This window comes from Borostomias antarcticus (genome assembly GCF_949987555.1).
Source record: "Borostomias antarcticus genome assembly, chromosome: 18".
Lineage (NCBI taxonomy): Eukaryota > Metazoa > Chordata > Actinopteri > Stomiiformes > Stomiidae > Borostomias > Borostomias antarcticus.
This window is the reverse complement of record NC_140251.1, coordinates 24,535,488-24,555,519: the sequence shown is the minus strand read 5'-3', so window position 1 is coordinate 24,555,519 and position 20,032 is coordinate 24,535,488. Positions and strand designations below refer to the sequence as shown.

At 44.9% G+C, this 20,032-nt stretch overlaps 1 pseudogene across 1 annotated transcript in view; it reads right to left on the bottom strand.

Annotated features, from left to right (window-relative positions):
* Window positions 1–3,663, bottom strand: part of LOC311320987 (H(+)/Cl(-) exchange transporter 5-like) — a 40,494-nt pseudogene extending 36,831 nt beyond the window's left edge. Inside the window, exon 1 of the transcript in view lies at window positions 3,142–3,663. The product of the transcript in view is annotated as a H(+)/Cl(-) exchange transporter 5-like (transcript). The remainder of the gene's footprint in view (window positions 1–3,141) is intronic.
* Between the last annotated feature and the right edge of the window lie 16,369 nt (window positions 3,664–20,032).

Genomic DNA, 20,032 nt, shown 5'->3' with positions numbered 1-20,032 from the left:
TATTCCCTGACTTAAAAAATGGTGTGATGATAGCTGACTTCCAGACCTGTGGATACACAGCCTTTCTAACAGAGGCATTAACCACTTTGGGCATGGGCTCTGAGAGTGACTCCCTATGCTTCTTCAGGAAAGAGGAGTCCAGCCCAAACACATCCTTCGCTTTAGAGCTTTTGTTCTTGATCTTAATATTTAGTTCTTGATCTTAATATTTTTGCCACTTGAGATTCCGATACTTCATTTATGGCGAAGACAGGATGTGTTTCATCTACTGGCACTGCATGTAAGCATTGGTAGAAGACAGGATGTGTTTCATCTCACTGCATGTAAGCATTGGTAGAAGACAGGATGTGTTTCATCTACTGGCACTGCATGTGAGCATTGGTAGAAGACAGGATGTGTTTCATCTACTGGCACTGCATGTAAGCATTGGTAGAAGACAGGATGTGTTTCATCTACTGGCACTGCATGTAAGCATTGGTAGAAGACAGGATGTGTTTCATCTCACTGCATGTGAGCATTGGTAGAAGACAGGATGTGTTTCATCTACTGGCACTGCATGTAAGCATTGGTAGAAGACAGGATGTGTTTCATCTCACTGCATGTGAGCATTGGTAGAAGACAGGATGTGTTTCATCTCACTGCATGTAAGCATTGGTAGAAGACAGGATGTGTTTCATCTACTGGCACTGCATGTAAGCATTGGTAGAAGACAGGATGTGTTTCATCTCACTGCATGTGAGCATTGGTAGAAGACAGGATGTGTTTCATCTCACTGCATGTGAGCATTGGTAGAAGACAGGATGTGTTTCATCTCACTGCATGTGAGCATTGGTAGAAGACAGGATGTGTTTCATCTCACTGCATGTGAGCATTGGTAGAAGACAGGATGTGTTTCATCTCACTGCATGTGAGCATTGGTAGAAGACAGGATGTGTTTCATCTCACTGCATGTGAGCATTGGTAGGCGGGCTGTACAGTATGTTAGAGCCTTAACAGAATCCACAAAGTAGGTGTTGAAAGCTGTTGCGACTTGTATTGCATCTTGAGTTAGGCAGCCATTTACATTTAGTTCGTCTTTTCCTTGAGTTTCCATGATCTTTTCCTGTCAGTTTCTTCAGATTATCCCAGATCAACTTAGTTACCATTTGCCTCATTAATAATGTTAAAAAGAGATGCCTTAGCCTGTCTTAGGCATTTGATTACTTTATTTCTCAGGGTTGTAAACCTACATGTCATGTCATGTTCCATTTTAGAGCTATTTTTAGAGCTAGGCTACTGTTCACCTTATTATGTACTGGTATGTATTTATTTAGGTAAGTTGTAGATGAGTGGTTGTAAACCATGAACTCAGGTGTATTGGAATTAATTTAAACAAGTACATCTTATTCAATTTTCAAGTATTGTTAATTTATTTGAGTATCCCGTTCCTATAGGAACAAAGTAGCCTAGCCTACATTAAGGTGAATTGTTATAGCACCCGCCTTGCAATAAAATAACATAGGCCTACTGAAATACCTTATTACTCTATAGGGTTAATAATAAAGGTTTGAATTAAATTGAAAATCTGACCACTCCCTTTTTATTGTTTGCAAAGCCCGACATACTTCACACGTGTTGTGGGGACATCTTTACATGTCCAGCAGGTGCCTGGATGCTACCCTAGAAAGCACAAGCTTAGTTTGAACGGGGAGCATTTTGACAGGGGCACTCCGATTTTGGCAACAGTTACAATAAACAAGCAATATAATTAAATCGTAAATAAGTAAGAAACATGATACAAAAATACACAAATAAACATACATACATCTTAAAATAGTAGGCTACTCACACACGCCCACACACACACACCCCTCCCAACACACAGGAACGCTCAGGCAATGTTATATCTGCCCATAATAGCTTGGTTATTCTATTGTTTTGCAAGTCATCAAACAACGGAATGCTCAAATCGTCAAGTAACCAAAAATGGCTTATAGGCTACAACATGAAGTGAACTTGATTTTCGACATCTAGAACATAGACATATCCTGTCGTTGGGTGTTGTACTTTTTCACTGGCCAAACCAGTCTAGCCTACCTCAACTGATCTGCCTCGTTAAAACTATTATGTGGCGTGAATGTTACAGCGTAGGCTACGGGTCGCTAGGGTGAGCTTTGCATTGCCCTCTTCAAACCGTAAATACAGGCTACGATCGCTTTTTGTGATAATTGCACCTCTTGTGATGTTCTGGTCTTTGAGTGGTAGAAACACTTGTCCTGTTGGAAGAAGAGCGCAGATCAAACTAATGAGATGTATGAGACTTACTTCATAACAGAGACAAATAAATTCAACTTATAGTTTGGCAACTGAGGCTTAGGGGGCAAACACACTCGTTTGGTTTATGTGTTACCTGGCTGGTTAGCTGTCTGTCGTGTTATTCTTTTACACATACACGTGAGTCCTTCTGTATTTCAATGTAGTGTCTTTATTACGTCTCGTTCTCTCGCTCTAACATCTCCTCTCCCGTTCTCCCGCCCCTAACCTAGCCAACCCAACCTGACGTCACTACGGTGGCCTGTAACAATAACAATAACACCACATCTCTCTTTCTAGAATCAATGGGTAGACTGCCATTGATTCATCAGACCTTAGAGGATTATTCTGCCTCTATAACTAAAAGGTCTGATCTGAACCTGATCAAATAAACAATTATACTAACAACCCTATAGTATATATCTATATAACACAAAACAAGAGCATAAACACATCTCTTTCTTTCTATTTTTTTTTTCACAAGTCCAACCTAGTAGGTTTCACCACAACTCTCCCAGACCTGGTTCTGGGAGTAGCTGGTGGTTCTGGGACATTCTGGTCCATTGTTTCTGTAGAACCCTGCTTTGGGACACATCCCAGAGGTTGCTCCGCAGCACCACCACCACTCTGCGCCGGTGAGGGCTCCATGGGGATGAGATGGCGCCGGTTTCTCCGTACCGTCCCATGAGGTCCATCCACGACGTACGACCGTGGAGTAGGGTGACTGCTGACCACGACTCCAGTTGCATTTTGATCGGTGACCCACACTTCCTTTCCAGGAGTGAGTCTGTCGAGACATCTTGCACGATGACGCCGATTGTAGCTTTGTGCGTCTCTCCTCCTCTTTACCTCTTCCTTCAGGACCACCGCCGCACTGTCGGGAAGAGCAGGGGCCAGTAGAGCAGGAAGTGTAGGCACCGTCGTGCGGAGTCTCCTTCCCATCAGAAGTTGAGCCGGACTGTACCCGTTATGCAGCGGGGTGGCTCTGTACGCCAGCAGAGCGCGGTATGGGTCAGCTGCCTTCTTCAGGAGACCTTTTATTGTCTTGACAGCCCGTTCTGCTTCCCCATTACTTTGAGGATATTTCGGGCTGCTTGTGACATGACGAAATCCGTAGGACGCCGCAAATGCCGCAAAGGCCATTCCAGAGAACTGCGGCCCGTTGTCCGTCACCAGTTCCTCTGGGATGCCGTGCCGTGCGTAGATCGATTTGAGGTGGTGGATGACATCTGTTGATTTTGTGGGGGTCAGCAGAGCGATCTCCACGTATCTTGATGCGTAATCCACAACCAGCAGGTATGTCTTGCTCTCCAGCATGAACAGGTCTGCTCCCAATTTCTGCCATGGTCGCCCTGGGTATTGAGATGGCATCAGCGGCTCCTTTTGGTTCTGTCTCTCTTTGCTACATGTTCGGCAGTTGAGGACTAATTCGTTCAGCTGCTGGCTCAGCCCAGGCCACCATACAGACTGTCTTGCGCGCTCCCTGCACTTTACCACCCCCTGGTGGCCTTCATGCAGCCTGGCAAGCACTTCATTTCTCATTGTTGAAGGGATGACGAGCCTGCTTCCCCTCAGCAAAAGTCCATCCTCTACTGTGAATAGCGCCTGTTCCGCCCAGTACAGCCTGAGAGCAGGTTCACTGTTGTTGTGTGCTGGCCATCCCTCTGCACTCAGCTGCATCACCGTGCGCACACACTGTCCCTCTTCAGCTGCTCTCTCAGCTCGTCCAGGTAGGCGGTGCTCGCTGGCAGGTTCTCCATTATCATGTCCACGTAGATGTTAGTACTCTCGAATAACTCCTTCTCATCCGGTGTCTCTCTCCTCTTCACAGGAGCACGTGAGAGTGTATCGGCAGTCCACAGGCACTTCCCTGGCACATGAGCAATGGAGTAAGAATAGCGCATCAGGCGCATCCGGAAGCGCAGAATCCGTGGAGGAAGAGCATCCAACGGCTGAGACCCCAGCAGACTCAGGAGCGGCTTGTGGTCTGTCTCTAGCTGGAAGTGTCTGCCGATGAGAAAGTTGCGAAACCTCTCGCAAGCCCAGGTCAGGCCCAAGGCTTCCTTCTCAACCTGCGCGTATCTCTGCTCAGTTTGTGTGAGAGACCGCGACACATAGGCTACAGGTCTCCACACTCCATCCCATTTTTGGAGAAGCACACTCCCTAAGCCATAGGATGACGCGTCCGCTGAGACTTTGCACTCCCTGTTGGAGTCGTACATGGCCAACACTGGTGGGGATATTAGTGCATCCTTCAAATCTTGAAAGGCCCTGGCCTGCTCGAAGCCCCACAACCAGCAGTTCTTCTTTGACAGAAGGTCCCGCAGCGGCTTATCTCTCTCCGCCAGCTGTGGGATAAACTTCCCCAGCTGGTTTACCATGCCGAGAAAGCTCCTCAGCTCACTCACATTCGTCGGCTCCTCCATCCTCCTCACAGCCTCTGTCTTACTCGGGTCAGGGCTAATACCACTGGTGGAGATTATATGGCCTAGAAAGGTCACCTCTTCTTTCGACAGGTCGCACTTATCGATGTTCAGGGTGATTCCGGCCTTCTCAATCCTCCCCAGCACGACGTGCAGACGAGCATCATGTTCCTCTTGTGATCGGCCCCACACCAGCACATCGTCCATGTGGCAGACTACACCCTCCAGCCCTCCCGTGACCTCTGTCACCATTCTGTTTTGGAAGTGTTCGGGGGCAGAGGCGATGCCGAAAGGTAGACGGTTGAAGTAATATCTGCCAAAGGGCGTGATGAAGGTGGTGTACTTTGATGAATCTTCCGTCAGAGGTATTTGCCAAAACCCCATGTTCGCGTCTAACTTGCTGAATATTCTGGCTCCAGCCAGCATTCCCAGTGTTTCCTCCACTGTTGGTAGGGTGTACTTTTCCCGGCACACTGACTCATTGAGGTTTGTGAGATCAACACAGATGCGAACAGCACCTGTCTTCTTGGGAACCACCACAATGCCGGCACACCAGTCAGTTGGCTCCTCGATTCGGCTGATCACTCCAAGGCTTTCCATGCGGGACAGCTCTTGCCTGACTTTGTCCATCAGTGGCAACGGAATCCTTCTGGGTGTCTTCAGTGAGAATGGTTGGGCCCCAGGTTTCAGCCTGATTGCATACGGCTGTCTCATCTCGCCGAGACCACTGCATATCTTTGGGTAGGTTGTCTTGAGCGTCTCCATCGTGATACTGTCAAGACGTGCCACAAGCTCCATCTTACTAATAGCAGGTCTCCCCAGCAACGCAGTGTGCAGGTGTCGAGTGACATACACATCCTCCAGCACCTCTTTCTCTCCTCTCCTTAGCAACAGTTCGGCGACGCCCACAACATCTAGTGGACTCCTCCCAGGTCCCATCAGTGGCTTAGTTGACTTCCGGAGGGTAGGTGGATCCTTGTCTCTGTAGATCTCTTGAAAAACAGTGTGAGGCATAACTGTAACATCAGCACCAGTGTCTATTTTGAATGGCACACGTCTGTCATCGATGTTTATGTTGACCATCCATGGCTCACCATCAGCTGTGATGCTGCCTAAGAACACACAGTCCTCATCCTCTTCACAGGAGCAGGAACAGTCCTCTTCAACCTCATGTACAGATTTGGATGACTTACACACACGCCTGTAATGCCCCATCTTCCCACATGAATGACATTTCACCTCATTAGCAGGGCAATCGCGCTGTGAATGGGGCAGAGAGCTGCCGCATTTATGGCACTGAACATTTTTCCCCTTTGAGTATTTGGCACTGTGTGGCTTGGCTGGGTAGCTGTTAGCCTGTTGAGGTTTGTTTTTAGCATACGTCTTGCCACTGCTCTTGAACACTCTGTCTACAGATTTAGCATCACTTGCCTCTGTCCTGGTGTCCCCTCGCAGAGAAGATTGCTGTCTTTTCACCTCTTCACTCTGCCTCGCCATGTTTATTGCCTTTTCCAAGGTCAAGTCCGGGTCCAGCTGCATGCGTTCGGACAGCCGCTTATCCATCAGTCCAACGACAAGCCTGTCACGAATCAGCTCGTCATGTAGCGCTCCATATGTACAATGCTCCGCCAGCGCATATAGTGCTGTCACAAATGAGTCTACAGTCTCGCATTCTCCTTGCTTGCGCATGTTAAATTTGGCACGCTCGTAGATAACATTTTTCTTGACTACGAAGAAACCCTGTAATCCATCACGCACCCCTTGGTAAGTACCTCTTAGAGCATCAGTCAGATTTAGTCCACGTAAAATATCATCCGCCTCATCTCCCATACAATATATTAGCGTGTTGACTTGATTCTCTTCAGTGCTAACATTCAGGTTACTTGCCAGACGAAATCTTTCAAACCTGCGTATCCATTTTGCCCACTCTTGCGGCTTTGAAAAGTCGAAGGACTCCGGAGGCTGAATGCTGAACGTAGCACTTGAAACTGGAACCGGCGCCGCTCTCTGGGCTGCCGCTGCTCCCGCGTTATCAACCATCCTTCTCTTCCTCTTTCTCTTCCTCCTCCGCACGAACTAAAATGACACTTGTCGGCCGATCTAACTCTTAACACTACTTACAGGACTTCTGACACCATGTCGTGTTATTCTTTTACACATACACGTGAGTCCTTCTGTATTTCAATGTAGTGTCTTTATTACGTCTCGTTCTCTCGCTCTAACATCTCCTCTCCCGTTCTCCCGCCCCTAACCTAGCCAACCCAACCTGACGTCACTACGGTGGCCTGTAACAATAACAATAACACCACACTGTCATCACTCGGGCACTCTGGATGGGGAAAGGGCAGTGGAGGAGTAGCGCGCCTCCGTTTGTGTCGCTTTTTCGCGTTTACTGTTGACAAAGGAAGAGAGGGAGGGGAGGGGCACGGTGTGTGCGGGGGGGGGCAAAATTACAACGCATTTTTGGGCATTATTATTACACGCTTTTAATCGAGAATTGATCGATGTCACCATGGGACACATACAGTAGGCCTACACTGTAAAAAAAATAAAAATAAAAAAACTTTCAAAAGGGCACTTGCCTTGTCCAGAGGGCAAAGGGCAGCTGCTCTAGCACCACCTCCTGTCTATCTGTGCGCGTGCCTGAGCTGCACTGACAACTAAAGAAAAAGCGAGCGCGCGTTCACGGAAGGGGAGGGATTCTGCGGGGAGTGAACTTTCACACAGCAACTGCTACAGATGAAAACGAAAGTAAAAGGTTTCTGAAGAAGAATCCATTTCGCTTCGACAGAAAATAATACAATCTCAAATTGGAGAGGAGATTACAGAGTAAGTAGGCTACTATAATTCAGAATAACCTTTCAAAATATCACAGTCGATTTAACAGTGAGAGAGGTGAGTTGCTGTTTAATCCAGTTCCGTTTAACCAGAGTTTTCAAAGAGGGAGAGAATCAGCATTGTGTTCTTAGGGCGGAGAGGGGTGACGCAGCTGGAAATAAATCAAACGTTTCCACACAGCCTCCACTTTGAGACAACAGAGAATATTAACTTCTCAACGTGGAGATGAGAATCAAACCTGCAAACTCGTCCCTTTCGGCCTCAATCACCGATTTGAGTGTGAACCAGGTCGTTCATGTGAATCGTGTCCGGGGAGTTGTAATAAAAGTAGGGAGGAGAGTTGAGCAGTAGACCGACCCCTCCGTGTGCAGGCAGAGAACCAGGCTGGAAGAGTTTACACATGTCCTGTTATCAAGCTCCCTATTAGCTTTGGGTTTACATCTGAAATATTGCCAAGTGCTTTTGCCTTTGGCTCTCAGTCTCACTTTCGTCTTCCTACGCGAATGTTTGCAAACTATTTTAAACTTCACAGATGCGGCTGCAAGTTAGAAACGCTCGTTGTCATCATGTCTGTTTATGTTTAATGCAAACAATTTTAAATGTTCTTCAAAAGCCGTTCAAATTTAAGCAGAACAGACACTTGTAAAATCATAAATGTCCTGAGTGTAGGCTAATCTCTTTCTGGCGTTGAGGTCACCAGCAGCACTAAAAGGCGGATTTGCGAGGAAGTAGGTAGTGATGGCGACTGGAGAAAAGAGGCTTTCTGAAACACCGAGGCTTCGAGGCACATTGCATAATAGATTCATTAGGTCTATTCAGGCCCCATAAATGCTTTATACACTACTGACACCTGCTGGCGAAGATCATTTAGAGCACCCATTATGGATTACATGGAAACTGAGCCCTGTAACATTAATGATTTAACTGATTGAACTGATTTTGATTGACAACTTGACCACTGATTGTCAATTTGGCCACACCTGTAGTAATTGATCTGTGCTGCATGTAAACCAAGGGAAGTGAGGAAGGTATTGTCTGATGTGTCTTGATATTTATCACCCTGACTCTGAAATACAGTTGAGTTGAACTGAGGAGCAATAGAGTCCTAGCTGTAGGATAGTTGAACAAACTGACTCATCTTCATCTGCCTGGACCCACGACGAAGATGTGTTAAAACAACTCTTCTATTGCTGGGTCAGTGGCTATAATTGAGCAAAGGAATAGCCAGCCAGTAGCCCGCACTAAACACTGAGGACATAGAGGTGGATGGATGGATGACTTTAATTATCCCTCTAGGGGGAAATTTGGTGATTCAGCGGTGGAAAAATGTTAGAGCAACGTTGTAAATGCAGATCCAGAATATGCATAGTAGTGGAATATAGTGTTGTTCCCAGTGAGCTCTGGTGCACTCTGACAACCAGGACCACGTTCCTGCTCCTTCTACTCACTGAGCTGCCCAGTCTCTCTGACAACCAGGACCACGTTCCTGCTCCTTCTACTCACTGAGCTGCCCAGTCTCTCTGACAACCAGGACCACGTTCCTGCTCCTTCTACTCACTGAGCTGCCCAGTCTCTCTGACAACCAGGACCACGTTCCTGCTCCTTCTACTCACTGAGCTGCCCAGTCTCTCTGACAACCAGGACCACGTTCCTGCTCCTTCTACTCACTGAGCTGCCCAGTCTCTCTGGGAGGAGCTGGACAGGTTTCTGAGGGAGGCAGCTTCTCTCATGACAGTGGAGATGCTCCAGCCATTGTGTGTGTGTGTGTGTGTGTGTGTGTGTGTGTGTGTGTGTGTGTGTGTGTGTGTGTGTGTGTTTCGCCGCCTACACTGTGTGATGTGCGTGTGTTTCGCCACATGACAAATAAAGATGTTTGTTGTTTGTTGTTGACATCATGTTGTCACTGAGCTGTTCTGGGACTGTTGTGCTATAAGAGCGTCATGCTGTATGTGAAAAAGATGCACATTCATCTCTGCTTTATAAACCATCAACCTACCAATGGATCTATTAATAATTTGACTGCTTTTCAGGGGCACCGCCTCTAAAATGAGTCTCTCTGTGGAGAGAGGAGGAGAAGACTGCCTCTGAAATGAGTCTCTCTGGAGAGAGAGAGGAGGAGAAGACTGCCTCTGAAATGAGTCTCTCTGGGGAGAGAGAGAAGGAGAACACTGCCTCTAAAATGAGTCTCTCTGGAGAGAGAGAGGAGGAGAACACTGCCTCTAAAATGAGTCTCTCTGGGGAACATCACACGGACACCAAAGCTAAGAGGTAAGATGAGAATCCAGAACTGTTCATGACTGGTCTCCATCTCAGAGCTCAGCAGTGATATGATGACATCATCTTTAGTCAGAATACATGAGAGACTGAAGGTCTCTCTCTGTTGTGTTGAAGCTCAATCCAGCAGGAGAGACCACCCTCACCTGTACCCAGCTGTATGTCCATGAAGAGTGACAGGTCTATGGATCCACCAATCAGCTTCAGAGAAGGAGATCTTACCACTGAGTCACGGTAGGAACTTCAGATTGTTGTTATTAAACTGTTTTATACTAAAACATAAACTGCACCAACATGTATGATTACCTCTATAGTCAGTCATTATTAACCTCTACCTTCAGCTCACTTATAGACCCTACTGTGTGTTTCCTGCCTCATATTGACCAGATTCTTATCAACCTTGTCAAAGTAGTCATCAATTAATATTCACCCTCTTCAAATTACCTCAGTGAGCGAGATGTTGGTATGTGGGGTTTGGTGTCTAATCTCATGACTTGCTCACCACTCTAACTTATGAAAAGCAATACCGTTGCACACCAGCACTAGAGGGCAGGCATGAGGAAAACATGTCCTGCTTCAGACAGCTCTATCTCAAGAAGAATAAATGTCACAGCTTAGATATTTACACTGTAGGAATCCTGGGATCCGTAGGAGAAACTGTAGTGACAAGTTAGAAAACGGGTATGAATTTAAAAGCACCAACTGCCACCAGGGTGGAGTACTGTGGATTCACACAAACTTGTTAGTTAGCTTTGACAACCGTAGGACAATACCAGTGGCATCTGCATAATGTAGATCTCAACCCAGAGCTAATTATTAATAGTTCTCAACAACTGATTAATGCAAATCCTAATTAATTGTCCATTAAATGATGTACTATTCTTGTGCTGTTATGTCATATCCTGTAATGAAGGTGAGATGCTAGTTTCCTCTTTATTGAGACAGTAGGGGTGAGAGGGGTGAGGAGAAGGGGAGACACAGGGGAGAAGGCTGTAGCAGGATCAAACCCACCCTACCAGGAGGGGAAATGTGCTTCTGAGACAGGGGGGTGTTAAAAATCCTAAAAGAGCCGACCAACTCTCTGTCCCTCCTGGCTGCCCAGCCACTGTCCCACCCACCCAGGTGTAGAGGGCGGAGCTTCACCTGTAAAGAGGTCAAAGGTTACCCAGCATCTCCTGTGTGTTCTTACCGACACCCACCTTGATAGCCATCCTTTCCCACTCAGACATTCCTCCAATCTTTTTCATGGTTCATATTGAACCACTGATGTTGTTTAATAAAGGTGACATGTTAGAGTTATTCTTTAAAAGGAATTAAGCATTAAGATGTAAATCATAACATGTTCATCATAAAAATGAAGTGTGACAGATCTATGGAGCAACCAATCCTTTTCAGAGTAGGAGACTGTAACTATCTATCTATCTATCTATCTATCTATCTATCTATCTATCTATCTATCTATCTATCTATCTATCTATCTATCTATCTATCTATCTATCTATCTATCTATCTATCTATCTATCTATCTATCTATCTACAGATGTGGGAACATAAGAATGTAACTTGACCCGCGGTATTCTAACAGGCGCTTTACGTCATTCCGCACCACCGCTCGCCTGCCCATAGGGGCGCCGGAATACTACTCATTGACCCATTGCTGTAGCTCATCTCGCACATTAGATGAGCCTACCGTTCTCAAACTCCTTGTTCTCTGTCTGGTTGTAATTTAATTATTACGAACAAAGCCTATCTATTTATAGTTTCTATCTCTGTAACTGTCGCCGGGTCTATATCTGTTAACTGTCGGGACAAGTAGAAGTTTAATACATTAGGCTGAGTGTTCTCATATGGAACATGGCATCAGGACGAGTAAGATGGCTAACGGAGATGACCAGAGATGTGTTTGAAATGGTTCACTCACTCCCTCCCTATTACCATGGATGTATTGAGTGCGACTCATAGTGAACTACATGGGGAATGATTTAACAGTTTTGGGACACTACATGGAATGTAACTGCGTAAGATATTCATGACTCAAACAAGCAGACGCGCCGATCACTGATGGCAGCAGGTTGAAATATCAGGTAGTATTCAGGTTCCATGTTTAGTTGAATGATAAATCCCATATAAATGGTTGGAATTCTAATGATGTGCAAGTGTGATTTTGTCAACTTTAGTGCTGTCTGCTAATAGCAGGCTGTGAAGCTGCACGATAAGACCGTGATAGCAAGTTAGCTCACGACAGCAGCTTCCATAATATTAACGGTAGCTGTCGGTGGCTAAAAAGCAGATAGCTAACTTTACAATGATGATTCCTGTAGCTATTTTGATTTTGATGCTATTAGTTCAACTTCTGTTTCTCGGGCAGGAACGGAGACGAGCTCGCATTAGCAGCAGAGCAGCTAGAGGAATGATCTTAACATTAGCTAACTGCTTTAGCTACTGCTAGCTACCGTCTTCTTCACTTCTCCTTCGGTAAAACATGACACCGTTGTGTTGTGGTATTGTGGAGGGCTTAGGCAGAAGCAGGAAGAGAAACCACTTTTGCCCCATATAAGTAAAATAATTGGCCTCATAAGCATTTTTCGATTGTAAAATTGTGTTCACTTGTTTTAGTTTGCAAACATATGCAATTTTCTTAGCATTCCCAGCTTTGTATGTAGTTTTAATGTGAAAGATACATCTTGAATGCAGTCAAGACAAATTTAATTGCCTCTTAACTTTTGTCAAACCCCCTGGTTCCAGTCAATTGGATTATAGGCTATAGGCTACTTTCGTTTACAATGACGTTACCTTATGAACACAAATAGCTTAACCTATAGGCCTACATAAAAACAATAGCCTAAAACCATGTTTATTTACAATGTATTTTCTTTCATTGATAGCATGCCAATAGTTAGGGTGAGGAACGACGCGCGGTCTCTTTAGCCCTGAGACCATCATCAGGCAGGCAGCTCAGGAGGTTGTTGGCTATATATATTATTATGATATTATGTCTAATAATACATTCGTTGAAAGTACACAGGCTGATCTACTATACGGAATTGGACCGAGGAGTGTTCTCATATGGAACTAGGCTGCACACGCCCGCCCGCGACAAGAGCTGAATTGTAGTCAGCTTTCCCCGCTGCGCGCAGGACGCGTGCGTCCCCCGCTCCGAGCGAGAACGCAGGCGGAATGTGGCTCCCCGTCTGAAACGGCCTTGACTCCTGGAATCCCAAGATCTTTCATATTCAAATTCTCTTGATGGTCTGGGAAGTTGGGAGACGTGTTAAGGGAGTGCATCAGTTGTGAGCCTTGACAGTAGGCTACCAGCCTGCGCTGCGCTCAGAACAAAGTTGGATGAATGGATGGACTTATTGGAATCCTGGAAAATGTTTATTGCGCTCTAAAATCACGAAAGCATAAATGTAAAAATGCAGCAACAGAAGTAGTCTAGATGAGATGGTGGTTTAAATGAATGGCAACACATAAATTGAGACATAAATTGAGACTGGTGATAATGCTGATAATCTACAGTAGGGCCTACCTCTGGCTGAGTTCATGGTTACAGCCATTCATCTCTTACACATGGGCCTATACAATACTTGCACAATCTACTTTGGAGGTTAAATCCATCCATCTATCAATCAAACTAGCGAATTCAATGGCCGGTCATGGCAAAGCATCCGCTAACGCAGGCTACCCCCCTCCCCACCATCCAGGGCTAGGAAACCGGTTCATCCAGTTTATTTGAATATAAAAGAATTTGGGGGGGGGTTACAATAATCTAGTCCAGTTTCGCTGGCGAGTGACGAGCTAGTCAGATGGCGCATGCATGTGTGGACATTGTAGGCCTGTCCTCTAAAACCTAAAGAATAAAAGTAGGCTGACAGGGAGGAAATCTATTCGTTTCATTGTTTGTGCTCTGTATGCACAAGATAGTTAATGTTCGGATATAAATGGCAGTATAGCGGCAAAAAACCCTATCAAAGGCCAAGATTAGAAGGGATTTGAAGATGTAATTGGTCATTTTAAATGGGCCTACTTTATCTTTTGATGCCTATTTGAACGGACTGCATCGATCAATGCAATGACTCCATGTTTTTCAGTTTTACCCTTTTCATCAATAAAACATCATTTTTACTACCATGTCTCATTGATTGGGAAGGCATTTAGAGCTGCCGGTCTATTAGCCTACTCGGACTCAGAGGATGACATAACTGTTTATTGAGAAACAATTGCAGGCTGGGCTATATAAAGAAATACCACAATGCATGTAGTCTAGATATATTACATTATGGTTAGGCTATAGCCTACACTACTTATGGTAGACTGCTCGCTAAGCAGGCTACATTGTGGCTGTTTTGTTCATCGCAGAAGCCTATAGCCTAGGCTACACATTAAAAAAATGTTTTTTTTTATATAGACCTAGAAGGAATCAGAATATGTGGAAATTTAATTTTAGCCTATTTTAATACAATTCAAATTCTGCTTAGAGGGAATTATTTTCAACGGACATTATGACCTGAGCATAATTAATAATTATCTAAGTTAATATAGGCCTATGAGAACGCAACGCTTTTTACGGTAGGCTAGGCCTATGCGTCTTGTGATTGTTCTGTAGCCTAGGCTACAACTTAAGGCTTATTTGGCCCTATTGAATTCATTTTATAGCCTACTAGGCTACTCATTATTATCGAATTATCTAGTTGATATATGAATAAAACAATAAGCCGTTTTAATGGATATGGGCTACTAGTTGTACGAGTTGATGCGCTCTGCTCTTACGCACGGTTGAGGCGGCAGCTCAAATACACTTCGCACATATCCTCTGCTATAGCCTCTCACAGCTGGCGGCCGGTATAAATAAATAAAAACATACACGATATTTTCTTATTTGAATGATCTTGAATATATATATATTCAAGATCATTCAAATAACAAAATATTGTGTATATTGTGCATGTGAAGGCACTCACTGTCAAACCTGCCGCTATCTATGCACAAGATAGTTAATGTCCGGATATGATTGGCAATGAGTGATCTTTACTCATGGCGACTATGTCAATTTTGTATGGATCCACAAGTCGATGAAGTTTATTTTTTCTTTGTATCGTGCTGAAGCCATATAGCCTACTGCGCTCAGACTTGGCTACATTAGCTGGTGCCCCGTCTTCAAATTTACTTCCGGGGTTTACGAGTAGCCTACCAGTTGAATGCGTTCCAGAAACAAAACGCAAAACCCCCACGTTCACCATATCTTTACTAACAAATATATTTACAATACTGTTATTTTGCGCATTTGACCTAACAGCCACCACGTCTTGACCCGACGTCAGTTACCGAGATAGATAGGCTACTGTAGGCCTAGATATAGGTGTTGTAATAATTAAATTACATCCAGATGGAGAAAACATGGGTTTGAGAACAAGGTAATAATAACAATTAAACGTTATTTGTATAGCACCTTTCATACAGATAAATTCAGCTCAAAGTGCTTTACAACAGAGCATTTAAATTAAAGAATGTGAAACTTAATGATGCTTCATTCGTAGACTATAGGAGAGGGTCAGGGTCCGTCTGCAGGAGAGGGAGCTGAGCGCACGGTGAACAGGGGGACTCTGGGGAGGTGGAGGTGGAGAGGCTGGAGTCATAACAGGTGTTGGGCTGGTGGAGGAGGACCCAAGAGCAGACATGATAGGCGTAGGGGGACAAGGGACAAGCCCACGTTGGGGCACGTTTATTGGTCAGGCAGGGGTCAGGCAGGAACGTGGCAGTCAGACAGGCGTGGGGTTCAGGCAGGAACGTGGTTCTCCAGGCAAGTTTCAGGCAGGAACGTGGTTCTCCAGGCAAGGTTCAGGCAGGAACATGGTTCTCCAGGCAAGGTTCAGGCAGTGGCAGGGAGGTCAGACTAGGACAAAGGAAAACAAAAAGGGTGAGGTAGGGTTTGGATGAATGCAGGTTAGGTTAAAGCTAGAGACGTGATGCCCACTAGGTTGGTCAGCGATCTGGCACCGACTGCTGAGTAGCCCGGCTTCTTAACCTGGCTGAGATGGGTTGATTGGTGATGTCAGCCAGGTGTGGAGTGGGACCACGCCCGGCTCATGGCTGAGATGGGTTGATTGGTGACGTCAGGCAGGTGTGGAGTGGGACCACGCCCGGCTCGTGGCTGAGGCTGATTGGTGACGTCAGGCAGGTGTGGAGTGGGACCACGCCCGGCTCATGGCTGAGGCTGATTGGTGATGTCAGGCAGGTGTGGAGTGGGACCACGCCCGGCTTGTGGCTGAGACTGGTGAGAGTGCAGTTCCCGCTGCGCCCTCTGGGACGTACCAGGAGAATCTGAGTCAGAGTCAGAGGGCGTGGTAGCAGGACGAAGGCGGGGCTGGCGAGGCGGGGGCGTGACAACAGGTCGTTTTGAGTGATATTGTAATGCCTTCTGGTTATAATGGAATAGCATTACTGGAGCTGTTTAATCCAAAAAGGCGCAATGCTTCCTGCAGTTGGGTTGGATGGAGGTGCTGGTTCTGGGAGGAGCAACATTCTGTCTGGTGATATTGTAGGAATGGAGCAGAAGACCACTGCAGTAAAGATTAGGCCTACACAACTTTCCCATGACAGTGCTTTGCAGACATTATCATTCTTTGGTGTTGTGAATTATAAAAGGAAGATAGAAACTTGACTGACTTAATATCTTAACCCACCAGTGAAATGTAATTGACTTCAATCACAAGTCATACAAACATCAAGTCATATAATAACACAATAGCCCCTATATGCACAATGCTACAATACAAGGCCTCTGATCACGTGATTCAGTACACAGGTGTGTTTGATCAAACCAAGATGAGGTCATTGTGAGAAGTAGGCTGTGTTTTCTAGAATACATTCATGACATGAAACTGTATTGGTACTGTAGGTTTACATCTGTATTGACCCAGATACAACATGACATAAAATGAAGACATACTTATAAAACGGGGAGGTTCTCAAGTATTAATAATATCATTAGGGGACATTGGCTGCAACCTGGACCTACACACCTCCAGAGTCCTGAAGCGCGGGCAAGAAAGATTGTGTCCGACCCCTCCCAGTACTGGAAATGTAGTGATCGAGCTACAAGACAAAGAGGGAAATTATGAAAGTGATTAGTAAGAATAAAACAGCACAAATGACATCATTAGCGGTAGACCTACAGCATATTGAATGTAGTTTGAGTGAGAGAGAATAAGCAGGAGAAACCCTCTGACTTCTAACCAACGTAACGCTGCTTAAATACAACACAGCAGCACTCACAACACTTCTGGTAGCTTAGGCTCTCACTCCAGAAACCTTGCAGTGCAGTTTAATGCCAGGGAAGGATCCATTATTATGGTTGAATCCAGTGTGCTGTGCAGGTTACTGTCTGTCCGTCCGTCCGTCCGTCCTCTCTCTCTCTCTCTCTCTCTCTCCCTCTCTCTCTCTCTGTCTCTCTCTCTCTCTCCCTTTCTCTCTCTCTGTCTCTCTCTCTCTCTCTCTCAAAGCTGTTCAGCTCGCTATACATCAAATCTGACTACCAAATCCTAGCCCAACTCTAGCAGCACACTCTCTCTCTCTCACACACACACACACACACACACACACACACACACACACACACACACACACACACACACACACACCACTAGATGGCCCTTGATAGAGATATTCATAAATCCTTTTAAAATTAGTCTTTTTCATGGTTCATATTGATTTACATTTCCACTCCAACAAACACAGCAGTTCCAGCTGATAATACTCTGGTGATGTCTCTGTGTCTTTGACAGGATCAAACAGCAGAGACCAGCCTCACCTGGACCCAGCTGTGTGTCCATGAAGAGTGACAGGTCTATGTATCCACCTCCCATGATGAGTGATGGAAAGACCCTCGATGAGAAAAGGTGAATATGGACAACTGATGTTATTTAATATAGGTGACTTGTTGGAGTTATTCAGTAAAATGTAGTAAACATTAAAATGTAAATCATAACATGTGTATCATAAAAATGAAGGGTGACAGATCTATGGAGCAACCAGTCCTTTTCAGAGTAGGAATATAGCAGCTAATAATGTCATAAAATACCAGTAATGTAATACTCTATCTATCTATCTATCTATCTGTCTGTCTGTCTGTGTCTCCCTCTCTGTCATCTGTCTCTGTGACTCCTTGTGTTTCTCTCTCTCTCTCTCTCTCTCTCTCTCTCAAAGCTGTTCAGCTCACTATGAACCAAATCTGACTTCTGAATCCTAGGCCTACCTCTAGCAGCACACACACAAACACTCATACACACACACACACACACACACACACACACACACACACACACACACACACACACACCACTAGATGGCGCTTGATAGAGATATTTATAAATCCTTTTCACATGAGTCCAAACCCCCACCAACACCCACTAACGTGTGTTCAGTCTTCAGTGGTGAAGGGAACACTCATCATTCAGTCTCATGTCTGCTGACTCTGCAGTAGACACGGGTATTTCTCAGCTCCAGCTCTGATCAGCAGTGATGTAAACACCAACCCCGGGTAGACACGCTGATTTACACCCCTTGTCCTGAGCGGTGATGACCTGCGTTGTTGTTGCATGTGTCCTTGTCCAGATGAGCAGCTTTTGCCTCCTGCTACTTTGTAGATTGCAAGTGACCGTTTTGTTCATTTAATTACGTGTGGGCTGATGTCATCATGTGTAGGCTTGTATGGGGTGAAGTTACTTTCATATGGGCGTCTTGTTCATGGTTCATATTGATTTACATTTCCACTCCAACAAACACAGCAGTTCCAGCTGATAATACTCTGGTGATGTCTCTGTGTCTTTGACAGGATCAAACAGCAGAGACCAGCCTCACCTGGACCCAGCTGTGTGTCCATGAAGAGTGACAGGTCTATGTATCCACCTCTCAACTTCAGTGATGGAAAGACCCTCGATGAGAAAAGGTGAATATGAACCACTGATGTTATTTAACAAAGGTGACATGTTATTCTATAAAAGGATTCAAACATTAAGATTTGCATCATATCATGTTTATCATAAAAATAAAGTATGACAGATCTGTGGAGCCATCCTTTTCAGAGAAGGAGTTTATCAAATAAGTAAGAGATGACGTCTGGAAAAGAAGAGTCTGACAGTGTGTTCAGAATCCCCAGGTGAAGCTGAGGGGTTTTCTAACACACTGAAGGGCTCTTGTTTTAACATAATGACCGGCTGGCCATACGTTACTACTTACCACTGAACCCCAAACTGCTCCCAGTGAGCAGGCTAGCGCCTTGCATGGCAGATACCACCATTGGTGTGTGAATGAGAGGCCATTGTATAACACTTTGGATAAAAGCGTTATATAAGTGCAGTCCATTTACCATTTACCATGTACACAATATTCTACTGATCCTGTAATATGAGTCCTAAAGGGATAGAGGATGTATAATATAGGTCTGGTCCTGTAATATGAGTCCTAAAGGGATAGAGGATGTATAATATAGTGCTGGTCCTGTAATATGAGTCCTAAAGGGATAGAGGATGTATAATATAGTGCTGGTCCTGTAATATGAGTCCTAAAGGGATAGAGGATGTATAATATAGGTCTGGTCCTGTAATATGAGTCCTAAAGGGATAGAGGATGTATAATATAGTGCTGGTCCTGTAATATGAGTCCTAAAGGGATAGAGGATGTATAATATAGTGCTGGTCCTGTAATATGAGTCCTAAAGGGATAGAGGATGTATAATATAGTGCTGGTCCTGTAATATGAGTCCTAAAGGGATAGAGGATGTATAATATAGTGCTGGTCCTGTAATATGAGTCCTAAAGGGATAGAGGATGTATAATATAGGTCTGGTCCTGTAATGTGAGTCCTAAAGGGATAGAGGATGTATAATATAGTGCTGGTCCTGTAATATGAGTCCTAAAGGGATAGAGGATGTATAATATAGTGCTGGTCCTGTAATATGAGTCCTAAAGGGATAGAGGATGTATAATATGGTGCTGGTTCTGTAATATGAGTCCTAAAGGGATAGAGGATGTATAATATAGTGCTGGTCCTGTAATATGAGTCCTAAAGGGATAGAGGATGTATAATATAGTGCTGGTCCTGTAATATGAGTCCTAAAGGGATAGAGGATGTATAATATAGTGCTGGTCCTGTAATATGAGTCCTAAAGGGATAGAGGATGTATAATATAGTGCTGGTCCTGTAAT